The 16,836-nt window shown below is 37.5% G+C and overlaps 1 long non-coding RNA gene across 2 annotated transcripts; it reads left to right on the top strand.

Annotated features, from left to right (window-relative positions):
* Window positions 1-5,499: 5,499 nt before the first annotated feature.
* LOC139826991 (uncharacterized) lies at window positions 5,500-15,881 on the top strand. Of its 2 annotated transcripts, none has more exons than XR_011737160.1 (3): window positions 5,500-5,612; window positions 14,296-14,359; window positions 15,547-15,881. It is a non-coding gene; the product is annotated as an uncharacterized lncRNA (long non-coding RNA). The 2 variants fall into 2 exon arrangements; XR_011737161.1 differs by having other exon boundaries at window positions 5,500-5,667.
* Window positions 15,882-16,836: the final 955 nt, after the last annotated feature.

Raw genomic sequence — 16,836 nt, 5'->3', positions numbered from 1 at the left:
GAAAGGTGTCTTGTCTGCAGATTTGCCCAGAATCTGAAACTTTCATTAAAAAAAAAAAGAAAGAAAAAAGGAAAAAAAAATATAATATCCTAATATGAATGAGGAAATGGAAGCTAAATCCTTTTCTGCATCAGATCTTGCAGCAAGATTACACACCTCAGGCTAGGTCAGGGAAGAGAGCAAGCCCATGGTAAGGGTCTGCAGATGCATAGAGGTCTTCTTTTTCTGCTTGTTCTCCACTCAGTACAGAAAGCAGAAGCCCCACACTGAACTGGGAACGTGTAGACTCCCAGTCCTGCAGCAGAGGGTGGACAAGTTGCCCAAAGCCATTGGTCACCCTGGAGATACAGACCTGCAGGTAAGGGGAGGGGGCGCTGCTCCTTTGGGTCCAGTCATTGGCGTCTTCTTACATTAATGCCTCAGCTTTGCCTAAGCATGCCAAAAAAGTGTCAGAGCAAAGGAATACAGAAGTAAAAACTGCAGGGTTGGAAAATATGAACAGCCTTGCTCAAGTGAGCTGTATTGAATTGGAGAAAAAAAAAAAATAGAGAAAAAAAAATCCACAACTTGGGAAAGGACTAATTATGCAGAAAAAAAAAAAAATGTTCCATTCTAATGTTACTCTGCCTTTCCCCCCAGAGTCCATGTAATTTCAGCCTAATAATGCAGTTCATGTCTAAAGTCCTCTGTAGTATCTGGCAAAAAGGGTGGAAAATGGGTTTTGGCCTAATGTCCCTCATTGTATGCGAGCATACGCTTACATGGAAAGCTGAAACAGTTCAATCAGTGCTGATACACTTTGAAATAGATTATAAATATGCATATCTCATCCATTTTGTGTTGTGGGTTAAATGTTAAAAGACAACACAGAAAAATGTTTTAGGAAGTGATTTGAATAAGGACAAACAGGTAAACTGTTAAATGTAGAGAAATTAAGAGATCCTGAAACAAGCGTGATTGTAAACACCCAAACGGACAGAACCCCCCTAATTTTGGCTCACACCTACCTCTTGATCTAATGTGAGACTCCAAACCCTGAAAGCCTAGTTTCTTACAGATTTGTATCATGTGGTTCTGCTCTGTTTTAACTGAATTGGAGTAAAGCGGAAACTTAATTTTTACATATTCTTTTTATTTACTGAGTAGTCCATGCAGAAGAAAAACAATCATATGTCCTAACTGTGGGGAAAACCTGAGTCAGTGTTTGTGTCTTATTATATGTCAGAAGACCAGCCTGGCAGCTGTGAGTAACATCATGTGTAGGTTTCTTGATCTCTAATTAAAAAAACAAAAACAAACAAAAAAACACACACACACACACACACAAAAAACCAAAAAAAAACCACAACAATGACTAGGAATATTTTGTTTTGCTTTGCTTTTTTTTTTTTTTCCTCTCCAGTTAAGCCATTCATAACAGATTTATCCCAAGTTCTCTAATCTCTCTCTGAGTTCATGTCCCATCCCTTATCCTCACTGAGGGCATTAAGCAGGTTCTCTACTTGGCTGCTCTTTCAAGAACCATGTGAGAAGTCGGTATCTTTCACACACCTACATCTCTGTCTGATTTGGGAGCTGACCAGTGGGTTTCAAAGTGATTAAGAAGAGAAAAATGAGAGCAAAGTGATAGGCAACATGGGGACAGCAGCTTCCTTTCTTTTGGAAACAAGACAAAAATAGATGCTTGCATATCCTAAATGCCAAAATTAAGTGGAAGGCAACTTTTTTGGGCTTCCGGTCTAAACGGAAACCAGATGTTCTAGGGTTATTTTCTCTGGTCCTTCAGAGAAGAGTCATTTTGTCAATAAGTTGCTTCCTCTGTCACGGCCTGTGACTTCTTCTGCTGGTATTCAAGTGCACTTAAGGCTGGAGGGGAAGCCAACAAACTTTTCTCCAGAATTTTGGATACTCATTATAAAAAAACCACGTTCAGCACAAATAAGTGCGAGCTCATATTTTTGAGTTTTAAATTCATTTTCTTCTTTCAGATAAGAGCAGCCAAATTTTCAGCTTGTCTAAATCAGCACAGAATCAGTCAGCAGCACCATGCCATTTTAAACCAATTGGGAGTCCTTGTATGTAAAAATAGGTGATTTCCCACACACGTCAGCTTTGATAGCTGTGTTGGCAAAAGTGTCAGAGCTGCTGCTTATTTGGATGTTGCTATTGAAATAAATAAACTGGCTTTAATTCTCCAACCTACTGGTTTGCTCCTACAGACAATCAAGTGGCAGCCCCCCAGGATGGGAGTATTGGAATGGTACCAGGGAAGGAATGCATATGAAAGGCCATATTAAAAAAAACAAACAAACAAAAAAAAAAAAACAACAAAAACACAAAAAAACCAACCTATCTAGTTTTATTAAAAACAAACAAACAAACAAAAAATCTAGGATATAGGATAATAGGCACCCCATCAGACTTTCTTTTGACAGGAAGATAAGAAATGAAATTTTATTGAGGAGGATAAACATGTATTAATTCAACCAACTGTTGTTATATGTTTGAGATGGCTAGCTCTAATTTGGGTTTATCACACTCCAGTTTGGAGAAGATTGATGCAAGAACTTAATTTTACATGCTGAAAATTATCAAAAGACTTTGTACCATTAAGAATTGTCAGAGGTTTACACATACATTTAAACCTTACATACTACAGTCATGAGGCAAACCAGAATGTGTAAAAGTTGAACTAACGTCTCCTTTGCAGGAAAAGGACTGTAACAGGCAAAACTGAGGACACGTGTATTCTTTGAATCCAAGGCTTAACGTCAGTTCCAATGTTGATACAGGGAACTATAATTCCTTACTCTAATGTGATAGGCCATAGAAATGTTTTTAATTATTTTTTCTGCCACTACTATTTTTCTAAATCAAACATCACTCTCAATTACATATGAAGATTTGGGGGGGTAGTGTATTTTTTTTTGTTTTGGGGTGAGTCTTTTTCTTCCTTTATTAAAAAAGTTTCCTTTATTAAGAAGCAACATGCAAACCAAAAGCAGATAACAGCATAAATTATATGAAGTTCTAAACTATAAACTATTGCAAAATATCTACCAGGTTATTGGATGTACTAGACTGAGAAAAAGAAATAAATTTAAGTAAATTTGCCAAAATTTAACAAGCAAGAAAAGAATTTACACACAGAGAGGTAATAATAAATACAAAAAAAAAATAATTACTTTCGAACTTTTTCATTTTTATTGGTAACAAAGTACATTTAATGTATCCCAGCAGATCCTTTACAAAGATTGTGACAGATACGTATAAACACAGTGAAAAACAAACATAGAATGAATTAATCCTACCTGAAGGAACATGAGGTCCTTTCAGGAATGTATTATTTATTTTGATTTATTCACCAGTGATAACAGTCTTCTGACATACTTGTTACATGGCTGAAAAATGTCATAGTTGCATTTCCTGCTTCAATACACAAGACACATTGGTGTTCTGATAATAACCATTCTAAAATGCTTATTATGCTAGGTCTACTGGTTTCTCAAGTCTCAATCCAGAAATGGAGACACTAATTTTCCTTTCATAAAGAGAGAATTTTCATAATGGCCCCTATGTAAAAATCAATCTATCCATTTTTTAAGGATCCCTCCTATTACTCTATTATTTAATGTAAAGTTGGCACTTATCTTGCTGAGATTCTTATTTCTTTGTTTGGGACCTAGCAACAGAAACAATCTTGTGATCTACATTTTTTTATCTTTTGGGAGAGTCATGGGAAAACAGATGCAGTCAGCTGGGTTTACTTTTAAAAAAATAGAGGCAATGCTGTGCCCTATCTTATAATGATGTTGTGCAGTTGCACACAGGCTGAGCCCATATTACTGTTAAAATCAAGTTTGATAAGTGCCATGTACACAGTATTAAATGAGGCAATGGCAAGACTTAAACTAAAGAGACTACAATTCCTCTGCTTATGTTTTGGTTACATAATTTAATAGTTCTGTAAAGGCAATACATGTACCCTCCTTATCAGTTGTCCAAGTTCATTTTTTATGTCCAACTAGCATTTCAGTAGCAAAATTGTCAATATAATAGGAAACTATATTGCACAGGAGTTATAGAAGTCTTCAGTCTTCTAAAACTCCTACAAAATTTTGGAACACCACAGGCTTTCAGAAAGACCAGGAAAAATTATCTGAAGAAGGTTTCCTGACAACTAGAAATAGACCTGTCTCTACCAATGTCCAAGATCAGACCCAGAAGTTATGGGCCTATTTAAAATTGAAGGCAGAAAGCACAAGCAAACTAAAACGGGGAAGGCATACAAGGAGAAGTATTACTCCACATGTGATTAAAATACACACCCATTACCTCATGCCTCCACTACTGCCTGTCATTGGAGACATGACTCTGGGTTAGATCGCTTGTTCTGACTGTGTTATGTCTGTATGGCTAACTACATCTGTCCCAGGGAACAACTGGTCACCTCTGTGCAGCACATCTTCACATACATTACTTGGCAGTCCCCATCTAGAGAAGACTGGCTTCATCCACACTGCATGGAATTTCCAAAGGGTGTCCCCTCTGCCCCATTTTGGTGGCCCTAGAACACAACATTTTTTGCGTGCATGGTTTTTTTACTGTTCCAAGAGTTCAAAGTATTGTGAGATCAACACTTCTGTCCATCAGTACAGCTGTTATATGTCATATACCAAGAAAGTTGTTGCAGGTCCTGGAGCATGATGTGAAGGCACTTGGGGTGTTTGAGAGTGCAAATCTTGCCAGGAGCGTCAAATAATCAAATTTATTGAAATATTGTCTGTTTTCTCTGTAATGAGAGGTCTTCAAAGTAAACTGTTCCCCAAACCATAGCTGGGTTTTCTCTGATGGAGAGCTATTAACATACTCCAAAAGGAAGAAAGGAAGTGAATGAATACTTCCAATCTGCAAGGCTTCAGCCCCATTTCACTCTATCAAGTTTTTCATACTGATAGACAAAACAATTACTTTGCAGTAAGAAGGAACACTATGCCAGTGACACATCTGCAATCAGGACCCTCCTACTGGTCCTTTACCTGCACCCACATGTCCTACTTTGGTTCATATCTGGATAAAAAACGAAGTAGCATCTACAAGAAAATGACTTCTAAAGGATGCGAATGGGTGCCCTGTTCAAATATTCAGAGCTAAGGATATCAGTGAGAGGTAATGAGAGAAATCAACTCACAGCACTCCTTCAGAATCAATTTGTAGGAAAAGCATGGATATTTATATATATAAACATGATATCACTAAACAGACATCAGATACCAGTACGTAATGCAAATGGATTGCACATGAACAGAAGTATGCCACATGAGATTGTACAATGAAACCACAAATGTAAATATTAAACTTTGCCCAGGCAAGCACATCGCTGGTACAGGCAAGTTATTACTTCCCTGAATACTATTTACCAATGCCTAACTACAGTAACCAAATGTTTGGTTTGAACATGTATTTTAAAGGTTGCCTTAGCTCAGCTATTCCAGTAGTCCTATCTTGAACAAAACCTCAGCCTAGAAAAAACCTGCAGCTGGGAACTTTTAGGGAGGGACTTCATGTGTTTGTACAAAGCATTGAGGCTCAAGACCTCGCTAGGAGTGCTGGTGAGTGACTGCAATCTAAGTGATTCTTACAGTTCTGTTTAATTGCACAGTTCAGGTAAGATTTCATTATTTACTGGAAACTTCTGTTTATACCAATTTGTTAAGCATAAAATAGCATCAGTTATTTTTCAAAAATATTTTCCAAGGTGTGGGCTGACTACATTAGTGAGTAAAGATTGGAATAAGAAAAAAAAAAAGGCAAACAAAATAAAACAAAACCAAAAAAATCCAAACAACAAAATGGAGGGGAGGGGGGGTGTGACTGAAGTTAAAATGTACATAAATCACTTCAGAAATATAATTTGCAAATTCATTGTGTGAAGTAATTAATCAAAGCATGGCTGAGTTATAGTACTTGAGAGACTTTGATCTGACAACTGGAAGAAATATAAAGAAACTACTGGGTATCAAGCTACAGTGTTAGGATGTAAAACGTTTCTCCATGCTAGTCACAAGTTTAATTACTTCTTTTTTTCCACTGACAGACACAAATTAAAATAAATGGGCCACATCAAGACAAATTTCAGATGCATGGAGTGCTTAAGAATATATTGTTCCTGTAACAGAGGAGTACCATGCAATTTATTAATAAAGCTGTTCAACTTTTTTCTTTTACCGGGAATTGTATCAGGAAAGTAAAATGGAATACACAGCAAGTTCTTAACATTTTCTATTTTAGATGCTTGGAGATTTTAAAGTGTTGCATTTATTTTTACAAGAGTATATATGGCTACCCAGATTTACAACAGCATGTGACAAGAAAAGTAGTTATGGAAAAAAAGCATAGACAGTAGTCAAATATTAACTGAACTGCCTTAATACTGTCATTCATTACTCTTGATGTGAAGAATTGCAGCTCGAGTAACACACAGAGATTGTTCTGCTCATCTGTATAGGTTTGAGACTGCAGAAAGTGACTTCACATACTTTTAAAGTAACTAAATGCACTTTTAGAGTGACTAATTGCAATAAATTATTGCCAAATGTATGCAAAACTATATTACAAATTTCAAGTTCATAGGAAGTAAATGACACTATTGCTAAAGGAAATTATTAGGTCAGTATGTATGGCTATCATACCCTGTGAAACAGAGCTGGGGCTGGTCCCTCATACTGGAGCTCCTATCAATAAACATGCAGTCAGAAAACAGGAGTCAGGGTCAGCAGACCCAGGGTCAATGTCTCTAGTCATTTGCCTTAAATGAGAAACCGCAAAGTTAAAAAGAACTGTCATTGTAACATCACCTGTATTACGGCTTTTATAAACCATAGAAGTGTATTTCCTAGTCTGTATCCAATAGCATGGACAATTATTGTGCAACCAAAAAAATAAGCAAATTAATAGCAACACATAAGAACATTCCCACTAGAGTCCTAATCCTGGCTGATAGGAAGAGGTCTTTAATCTCCATGGTAATGATCTCACTCTTTCCCTTTCCTCTTTTTCATCCTCGCAAAGCCACCTTCCAGTATATTTCTCCCTCTGTTTCATGCAGTCCCTTACTCTCTTCTCACAGTTTTCTGCCCTGAATATAGCAGTTTTCTACCTGTACATAGCAACCAGCAGAGACAAGACATAATTGCTTACGTTAACGAAGAAGTAGAAAAAATATCCTTCATTTCATCCATTTGAGTGGCCAGCCAAATGCAAATGCTTCACTGGCTACTGCTGCTATTTAGCCATAACTCCTCTGCATATGCCACACACAACAGCAGTGAAGGAGCCTCCTTCTCCTGTCCCCACTGACTAAACTGCATGAGTGATTATGCAATCTTGCAGCAGTGGGCTCCAGAAACACTCTTTTTTTTGTGTGAGCCGGTGGTGCCTGTGGGCAGGCTGGACTTGTAGGAAAAAGGTGAACGATGTAAGAGGAGAGTAATAGTTAATGTACTAGCACTTCCTCTGGGAAACACATCTAAAACCAGGCAATTCAGAGGTTATGAACACCTTTCTTCTGTGCGACTCACTAGTGAAATTATCCTTCAATAGGGTTGTTTTAAAGCAGACCCTTCAATCTTGAGAGTCTGAGACTTCAAGGTCCCCAGCACCTGGGATGCACTGGCATCTTCAGATCTTATTTACTTCACAGCAATGAAGGAGCCAGAAACACACATGGACTATTAAGCCTGAAGTATCAGTCCTAAAGCAAAAAAAAAAAAAAGTAAAATCTTTCTTTCTGCAGACAAAACCGAAACACAATCTTAAAGCAATGAAACCTCTCAACTGCAGTTCTAGACACAATGTGCTTTGCAAGCCCCAGCCTCGCCATATCCTTCCTGAGGCCCTGCTTCCTTCCAGACATCGAGGCTTGTTCACAGGCGCCCGATCTCAGCTCTCAGAATACGATTTGCTGAGTTCTCATGTCACCAAAACTATGCCCATTCCCACAACTTTGCAAAGGTTGCCTCCCTCTCTTACAAGGCTGTGAAGGACAGTTCAGCAGAGGTAAACAGGAAAAGCAGAGACTGTTTGAAAAATTAAAAAAAAAATTTAAAAAGTAAGTTTTTAATAGTCTGCCAGTTTAGAAATTGCACAGATTTAAACCCTCACCATAATATTTATTCTGTTGGAAAAGCTGACAGAGGCATTTAACTCTGGTGTCACTTGTACTATCAATTATTTCACCCCTAGTGCAAGATCTGGTTGCCGAAGTCATCACTGGGAAGTAGACAAATCTACTACTGGGCAGTTTTGTAGGTTTTGAAGGCTTATTTCTTTTTTCACATTAAGCATTAAGTGTTTTTCTGATGTTACTGCAGAATGGCTTGTAATGCAACAAAACTCTTGACTCCTTCTTTGCTCTACATGAATCCATATAAGCAAAAAGATTAGGGAAAGGCACCCCTCAGATGGGATCTACACTTCATTAATACAAGTTTCTTTAAAATTTATATCTATATCTAAAATCCTCAAACATAAGTAATGATTCTCTGTTTCAAGATTTCCTTATCTTCCACATAAGTTCACTGAGAGAAAAAAAAAAAAAAAAAGCATGCAAAAAAAGCTTATCTTCTCACTCACAATGAAGAACTAATTGAGTAATTTTCCAGAATAACTTCATCAGGGAAAAAGAGATTACAAGGACACTTGTGAAATAAAACATCAGACAATCCAAAACATCATTAACCCTAGTTATATTTATTGGAAAATCATTCTCATGCACTTTCTTCAGTACCTTACAGATAGAGACAAGGTTTTGTGACTGTAGACTTCTCCCTCCTGTCTCAATTCCATTTTCTTTCAACAAATGTGTTTACTGGGAGAAAAACAGAATAGAAGTATTTGATTCAGAAGACAAACCTGGAAGGACAATGTAGAGGAGCAGGAAAGCAGTGAAAAGCAGGCAGAATAGGGAGCTTTGTGAAAAAAAGGAAAAGGTAAAGGAACACAAGAAAGCAAAATACAAAAGGTGAGAAAGGAGAAATGGTGAAATGTCATACCAAATGGTAGAGAATTTTTTTATAACAACCTTAATTTTAGCTTTAAAGGACAATGTCTAAATGTTGCATTAACTAGTGGCCAGAGCTTTATTCTGTCTGTATAAATAAAGCTGTCATGAGCAGTCATACCTCTGTAGCCACTAGGTTTTTTTTTCTTCTTCTGATCTGTTTCATTCTGTCTGTCAGAAAGAGATGCAATATTCTTCTCCATTGGACAAAGCACTTTGAATTTTTGTAAATTATTACGTTGTCTTACCACCACAAGTGAGTGTTACATATTTTTACAGACGTTTAATCCTGATTTTCCTTCTTTTGACATTCAAACTGTGGAACACTCATTTCTCACACAAAAGTGAACAATGTTCCACAAAGGTTTGTCTGTTTCTTCTATCACTTCACTTGACCAGCAGGTTATTTCCAGAATCTTCTGTCCTCTATCCTCTTTTGCATGAAGGAAATGAAAAATTACTGATATGATTGCTAGGATTTCTTCTCCTTTAGCAAACTTTTGGGGTCCTTGAAGTTGTTCCTTAGCTGTGAGGCATCCAGTGAAATCAAGTGATTACAGAGGACATACATCACCATCCATGGTTCTCCGCATTCTGAATTAGGAGCCTATATGATGTCAATATCAGGTCTTGTGAAAAACGTTATTATTCTTTCTTTAAATAAAGTATTCAGCAAAGAATTTCTCTCTGCCTTTGATGGCTGTGGTTCCATTTAATTTGTTTCCTTTGTTTTCAAAATTGAGTAGTTTTCCACAAAATGTGTGTCATTCTATGTCATCACCTGGATCTAAGAAGATGTCATTCAGTTTCTGTACTGAGGACAGGGTAACAACAGAAAACTTCCAATAGCATGGATCTAACCTCTTCTGCTATCCTTATCCGTCACAGTCACAGTTTGCTCCTCCTCAGTGTTCTGTAATTGCTTTTCAACAGGGTTCCATGTTGCTCCTACTTGAATCTGAGCTGGTGAAATTTCTTAAATCTGGTTGTCCAAGGAATATATTTTTAAATCTAAAAATTAATGGGAAATTTTTAAAGTAAAATTCCCAACTTTTTGTGAAATTCCCTGCAGGAGAAAATGTTATGGCCCTCATCTTACAGTTAGAAACAGAAAAAGGAATATTAATGCTGTAAGCCCAAAGTCAAACGTGAGAAAATTGTGGTTGCGATGTGGAAAAGTACCTGAAAGTCTTGGGCAGTATCCCCTCCTCCCCATCCTCTTAGGTTAGGCTAACAAATTAAGTACATTGTGTAAAAGTACTTAACTGGCACTGAAAAGTGTTCTCTGCACTCGTATGTCATACTGCAGAAAAAATGGAAGATGACCGAAATTTGTGATTTAGAGGCATGAGATCTTCAAGCACTTAGATGTAGAGTGAAACAGGAGGGGGAGCCCTCAGTACATCAGCCAAGGATGAAAGCAGCTCCAGTGCAGCAACGTTTCCCAAGCCAGAAAAGGAGGATCAGCTCTCACTCTGCTTTCAGATGGGAAAAGGGTACCATTTTCTCACCTGCAGAGTCTGACCTTCAGCATTTACTGGCACAATAGTTATCTTAAAATTGCATCTTCCCTTCATCAAAAGCTTTCTTCATCACAAGTAATAAGTGGTACCTTGTTTGTTGGATTACACAGGAAAAACTGAGCTAATTATTTTCTCACCTTTGCCTTTTTGATAAAATACATAAAATCTAACTTGGTTTGGCAAGCAACTCTAGCAAGCAGCTAGGGAAAGATCAAGGACAACATCAGTAACAAGTCAGAGATCCAAGAATTATTGTACAGCAAGAGAACCACACAAAACTGCTGTCTGCCTCATTTTCCTTCTTAGTTAGGTCTTTATTTCATATGTTTGCAGCTCAGCACCACAACCTTCTCCTGCCCTGTGGACCTATACGCCAAATGCAAACCATACCTTGGTCTGTGATCTACTAATGACAAGCTCACCACTAGAAATCACATTTCCTCTTCGCAGCTCTTTCCTAATTTATTGCAAGGTGCTGCACTCAAAATCAAGTAGAGACACTTGGGATGTCTGAAAAGGAACAGCTAATTATAGACTAGCTACACATGCAAGTAACAGGGCAAAGAAGTTAATTTTACAACTAAAAACAAAATACTATTGAAATCAGTCAGGAAAAATTAATTCAGCCATTGTTGTCTAGCAGTTCTATAGCACACAACAAGAACATGCAGAAGGATTGAAATGAGGTTTAACAGATGCAGAACAGGCTAGACATAGAAAGGTAGATTGTATATATTTTGAATCATTACTCATCATAAATTTGTAACAAACCAGACTGATTTCTAGAGTAATAACCCTAGGAAAGATGTGTATGACCCAAAAAAAAAAAAAATCTTGAAATGGTGCTAAAATTACCTAATTTTACTCATCTGGTAATTCTGCAAGTATTAAACAATGGGACATTTTCTACACTTTTTTTATGAGTTGGATTCAGCCCACTGAATCAATAGATTTCAGGTAAGCTACAATAAAAGGAAAGGCTTAGAGAAAGATTATGAATAAAACAAATAGTTGAGACCAATCAACACTGAATGTTGATTATTAAATACTTACCAACTGTTCATGATTGGTCTCTGAAGTTAGGAAAGACAGCTGAATTAAGTCAAATTATAATAAAAGAAAGAAATCTGAATAGATGAAGGGAAAAACGTTCTTAGGATGGTCCAGGGAATAGAAAAAAAAAAAAAAATTTAGAAGAGGCTTGCTTAATTTAGCAAACCAGATGCTGAGAAACAAGTATACACTAGAGAAGGCAAAGAGCTAGTAAAGCTGAAAACATCAAAGTTCATCCAAGAATGATAAAAAAAAAAAGAGTCTTGGGTAAGACTGGAAAATTAGAAGAAGGTTTCTAATTGCCAGAGAAGTAAGATAGCAGCTTAACTACTTTTAAGATCAAACTGGATAAGGTTCTAAAAGGAATTATATGACATGGTTGCCAGCAATAGCAGAAAGCTGTTACCCAGGAGGTCGTAGCTGCTCCCCATCACCCAGGACATCCTTTCTTATCTCACATCCTTACAAAACAGAAGCCTCTCAGCACTGGTTGGTATTCCACAAACACAAAAAGAGGGTAAATTTGTAAAATGCACTTTAGAAGTAAATTATCCACTGCAAATTATTCACTAGTTTTATTATTCTATAACTCATGTAGAGAACGAAATTCATCTAAAATTAATGAAATCTCTTAGTAGAACTAAATTAAAGATTTGTGGTTAAGCACTCAAATGACATGCATAAGATTCTCAAGGAACTCTGGCTACTATCTACTTCCCTGACATCAAGATTTTGCAGTTGTTTGGGGTTTTTCGGTTGTTTTTGTTTGTTTGTTTTCTTTTGTTGTGTTTTTTGTTTTGTTTTGTTTTGGGGGTTTTTTTGTGTTTTTGTTTTGTTGTTGTGTGTTTTTTTTTTCTGGAATACACATTTTTCATCAAGAATTTATGTAAAAACTTCTGAAGTTAAGATGTATTTTAAAAGTAAGCACTGCTGGGTCCAAAATCTATGGGTATTGTTACATCCTCAAAGCAGTCCAATGACCTTGCGCCTGGCCTCACTGACAAAAGCTATCTGTATATGATGAAAGATATATATATACGTAAAGTTAGAGGGAAACATCTAAATTGTGATACCGAAGTTGTAGATAAACAAACAAAAGAGTCTGATTTATCAGCATGTCGAGGTTTTGATTGTGGGGTGACAATAAAACCATGACAGATGTATTGTTAACCTCCTCTCCCCCTGCTTTCCCCCTTCAGCCTCTCCCTCTCCCCCCTTCCCACTCAGGACAGGCGATCGGGAGGGAAAGAAGGACAGAGAGAAGAGAGTTGGAAAAAATTAAAAATCTTTTATTAATGCTACCAATAAAAAAGAGAAAATAATACAAAATATACAAAACAAATCTTGAAAGTCCCAGCAACTGCTCCGGTAGAATGAAGGGCCAGCACCCGAAGTCCTGGACTGGACTCTGCAGCCAACCAGCACCGGATTCAGTCTGTCACTAGGACTCAGTTCGCAGGGATGACTAGTAGGTCCTCTCCTAATGTCGGCCATAAGGAAAAGGGACGAGATCCTCATGATCTCCCACTTTCATGCGAAGTATGACGTGAATGGGATGGAATAGTTCAGTTGGTCAGTTTTTGGTCACCTATTTCTCTTTGCCCCTCTTGCGAGATGTGCATCCATCCTTATCAATGACCTCGCATTCCATTGCTATGTCTACCAAAACATCTATCTGTCTTTCCAGGAAAATGCAGCTAATATGAAAGCTTTAGCTGACAGGCAAATTCACTAAAAGAGAAACTTGTTTTTAACAAAACCAGGACACAGCAGAAATTAAGGAGAGAGCACCAATAACAGAAAACATTAAATGTTGTAGCAAAAGCAGAGACCACACTAAATCAACATGGAAATATCTGCAGATAGATATAAAAAATGAGAAACAGAAGCTCTATATTGTGACTTAATGGAAGGATCTAGAAGGTTGCTTGGAAAAAAGGATCTGAAAAATGCTGAATCACTAAACAAAGAATATTCAAATACATACAAAAAGAATTTACAGTTGGCTGAAAATTAGAGAAAATACAAAGGGAAAACAAAGTAGATTAATTGTAAAAATTTCAGTTTTGAGATAAAAAACCAGAATGTTAGTAATATAAGAAAGCAAATTCTCTTCCACAGTGAATGATTGCCATTTTCTTCCCCAGCTTTCAAACATTTTGACCAAAAATGCATATATATGATGGTTTTGTTTTTGATCAAATTTTGGGCCAACCACAAATCTGGAAAAAAAAAAAAAATAGTACGTATTTTCAGCCTGAATCTGAAGCATCAGTTTGAATGGAATTGATCGCAGAACGGAGGAGGAGAAACTGGAATCAGAGAAGGATGCTGAAGCTTAATTAAAGGTCTATTACTCATCACACCTGGGGATTTGTCATAGCTTCCTATGAATTTGCTAAACAGGGAATTGAGCTTGGGGGTCAGAGTTCAGTGTTTAGCTACAATTAATTGACAGAGCTTTCAAGTTTTATTTTATTTACTTGTAATTGTTCCTAATTTTCTTTTATTTGGATCTGGGTTACTCCTTGTGGTATACAGATAAGAAATTACTGGTTTGGTCATGCTGTTGATGGGAATGACATGGCTTTTTGTTTCACTTGTTCCTATCACCAGCAAGACACTTGCTGCTGACACCATTCCTGTATTTTGTTCAAGGATGGTTCAAGATATTATGAAGATATTAACAGCTCTAGGAGCAGGAACAGAGGCCACATATTAGGTACATCACAAATATTCATTCAGTCTGCTGCTCCCTCTTTCCAAGCCAACAGTTATTTACATTCCTGCAAAGCAGCAGAAATTTGGAAGGCTCCTTACTGAAACATTTTACAAAACAGCCTTTGGGCAGTAGCTGAGACATCCTGGAGAGCTCTGAGCTCCTGGAAGCTAGATCTCACGTTCCCTGGAGTGCCACATGCACTTTTGTGCATGGCTGCTCTTTTTTTTTTCACGGAGCTCATTCCTGGTGTTAGGTGGCGTTCATGATCCAGACCGAACTTCAGGCATGCAGATGTGAATCACTGAAACGAGCATGGGCATGCTACAGTTAGCCAGATTTTCTCCTTGTCCAAATCTGCTGAATCTGCATGGCCCAAGGGCAGCCAAGTGGAGAGTGTGAAACTGAGTACTCTTAGTAAGAGATACTCAATTTATAGTGATGTACCTTTAAAATTAATTATCCATTTGCAGATATGGGTCTGTGTGCTCTATTGTTTACACTTCTAAATTAAAAGAATTCTTTACCTAGCAAGTTTAAGTGATGCTACAGCTCTGCAAATGGAGTGAAACAATCAGAAAGAGAGAGAAGGAAATAAAACGTGAACAGTGAAATGAGTCCCCCTCACTTGCCATGAGAGGAGAGGGAAGTTATGGTGTGGGCTTATTTGCAGATTTAGTTTTGGAGCTCATTGGGAGGCACCCAGCTACAGCTAAAATGGCTGCCATTAGGAAATCTTGGGTAGATGAGATGCATCGTAGATAAAGTGGTACCCAGTGTCTCCCTTGGAGCACTTTAACAACTCAGTTTGAATTCATAAGCGTTCTGATTGTACATGTGCAAATGCTTCCACATAAAGGTTAGGCACCCATTGTTATTGCAGCGTCTGTTAAAAAAGATAGCCATATCGGTTGCTAGGAGATGGCAGACTTCTCCTGAAGAAAAATCACTTCTGATAAAAAAAATAATTTTACATAAAGACCCTCTTAAATAAAAATATCTTTGACAGCAGCTATTATTATTCACTGAGTTCCTTCACAACTGAATAAATGGCAGAAAAATATACTATTTGAATACCATTATATCCTAACGTGTTAAATAGATTTTTCTCCCTTTTTTCCCCTCCCTTTTTTGTTGCTCCAAAGTGATATTTGCTTCCAGCTAAAATTGCTGCCTTCTTTTTTCTATAGACCATTCCAGGAAAGAAACATTTGGAGAACCGAGCTCAGAAATTGAACTCACTTGTCTTCCCTTCCACCGTAAAACCAACTTTGCTTAAAACGAATTGTACAGTAGGATAAACACGTTATCGGGAAAGAACTTGCATGCAAAAAGACCAAAAAAACCTGCAGCAAGTCTTCACAAATGGATGGCTGGGAGAAGGCAGGTGGGAGGCTGTGTCTCATGAAAGCAACCAACCATCCAATTTCATTTCAATAATGTTTGTAATTTTCTTCCTACTGGGGTGGCTGGAAGTACAGCTGCCCTATATTTGTGTCCATGTGCTCTGCTTTTGGTGAAAATGACCCTAACAAATAAAACATGAAACAAACTATATACTTGCTGTTTGAAACTTGTGTAGTCACTAAATGAAACAATAATCTTTCCTAATTTAGTGTGCTCAGACTTGCTATTGTGGACATGAGAACTCCCCAGCTGCAGAACACAAAGGCACACTGCCTGCACAATATGGGGTTTCAGCAGCTGTGCCTTCCATTGACCGGAGCTGGGAGAAATGTAGATCAAATACCGACAATAAGAGATCGATGTTGTAAATATTAGCATGAGAAAGAGTGCACCAAACTCTGAGTGTGTCCTTTTTGTGTGTGTGTGATTGTAATAAAGTTTCTCAAGAATTTTGCATGCAAGGGGGTGTATGTGTGCACACGTGTGTGAACTGCCTCCGAATCAGGCAGCAGCATGTTTCCTTGTACAAATATTGACAGGAATCCTTCGGTTTATTTGGAATTTTCCTGAGAAAGCTGCAACAATACCATAATACCTCTTCACTACTTTTCACACAGTTGTTTCAACTCTTGGCACCAGGAAATCCTCATTGTTTTAATCAATTCCACTTGGAGCAATGACATGGTTTTTTTTTTTTCTTTTAGTGACAGACATGGTGCATTTCCTTGCACAAAGTTCTCATGAGAGACTTTTCTTTCTGTAAATCCAACAGCAAATATGTATTTGCCAAGAGGGCTGAAAGAAGGGGTCACAATTTTTTCCTCTTCTGTTTTTCATCCTGATACTTTATGCTTCATTGCTGTGCTTTCAAACTCACAAATGACCCCAAGAAAAGCACCGAGACTACTGTCAACAGTTATAATGAAACATCTGAGGAATATTTGGAAGATCAAGAGTTGTTCATTTAGTGAAGCTTTGAATTTAATCTTGATGCTGCCTTCCTCCTCTATCTCTGCTGCTTACACTTGAACAAAAAACATACAGAAATGCTTTAAATGCATTCTTTAATGCTT

Source organism: Patagioenas fasciata, chromosome 1, assembly GCF_037038585.1.
Source record: "Patagioenas fasciata isolate bPatFas1 chromosome 1, bPatFas1.hap1, whole genome shotgun sequence".
Lineage (NCBI taxonomy): Eukaryota > Metazoa > Chordata > Aves > Columbiformes > Columbidae > Patagioenas > Patagioenas fasciata.
Note: the sequence above shows the minus strand (reverse complement) of the source record. Positions and strands in the feature narration are given on the sequence as shown.